This window comes from Mandrillus leucophaeus, unplaced genomic scaffold (assembly GCF_000951045.1).
Source record: "Mandrillus leucophaeus isolate KB7577 unplaced genomic scaffold, Mleu.le_1.0 Scaffold1, whole genome shotgun sequence".
Lineage (NCBI taxonomy): Eukaryota > Metazoa > Chordata > Mammalia > Primates > Cercopithecidae > Mandrillus > Mandrillus leucophaeus.
In genome coordinates, this window is record NW_012098097.1 from 11,565,659 (window position 1) to 11,566,631 (window position 973).

The following is a 973-nucleotide window of genomic DNA, read 5'->3' on the forward strand; positions in this document are numbered from 1 at the left end:
GTAGCTGGGCGTGGTGGCACGCGCCTATAATCCCAGCTACTTGGGAGGCTGAGGCAGGAGAATTGCTTGAATCCGGGAGGTGGAGGTTGCAGTAAGCCAAGATCACGCCGTTGCACTCTAGCCTGGGCAATAAGAGTGGGAAAATAAAATAAAATAAATAAAATAAAATAATAAAATAAAATAAAATAAAATCGGGCATGGTGGCTCACGCTTGTAATCCCAGCACTTTGGGAGGGCGAGGTGAGTGGATTGCCTGAGGTCAGCAGTTCAAGACCAGTCTGGCCAACATAGTGAAATCCTGTCTGAGCTAAAAATACAAAAAAAATTAGCTGGGCATGGTGGCGGGTGCCTGGGGAGTCTGAGGCAGGAGAATCGCTTAAACCCAGGAGGCGGAGGGGCGGAGGTTGCAGTGAGCCGAGATCACCCCCTTGCACTCCATCCTGGGCAACAAGAGCAAAACTCCGTCTCAAAAAAAAAAAAAGGGTAATATGGCTGAGTGCAGTGGCTCACGCCGAGGCGTGAAGAGTGCTTGAGTTCAGGAGTTTGAGACGAAGCTGAGCAACATAGCAAGACCTCGTTTCTACTAAAAATCAAAGAAATGAGCTGGGCGTGGTGGCGCGTGCCTGTGGTCGCAGCTATTCCGGAGGCTGAGGTGGGAAGATCGCTTGAGCCTGAGAGGGTCAGGCTGCAGTGGGCTGTGGTCTTGTTACTGCACTCCTGCCTGGGCAACAGAGCGACACGCAGTTTCCAAAAACAAAAACAATTTTAAAAAAGATACGACTTTAGGCTTGGGAACAAGGGTTTAATAGAGCTAAGGGCAGAACAGTGACATGGCTAAGGCGTGGCCTCAGGGTGGGGCCTTTAACGGGGGCGTGGCCTTGGGCTGCTTGGGGACGGACTCTTAGGAGCTGCATGGGGTGGGACCCTGGTGGGGCGTGGTCTCAGGGCATGTTGGGGGTGGGGCCCTTGGGGG

At 52.5% G+C, this 973-nt stretch overlaps 1 protein-coding gene across 1 annotated transcript in view; it reads left to right on the top strand.

Moving 5' to 3' along the window:
* TMC8 (transmembrane channel-like 8) overlaps positions 1–973 on the top strand; it is a 20,179-nt gene that overhangs the window by 16,977 nt on the left and 2,229 nt on the right. The window lies entirely within an intron of this gene.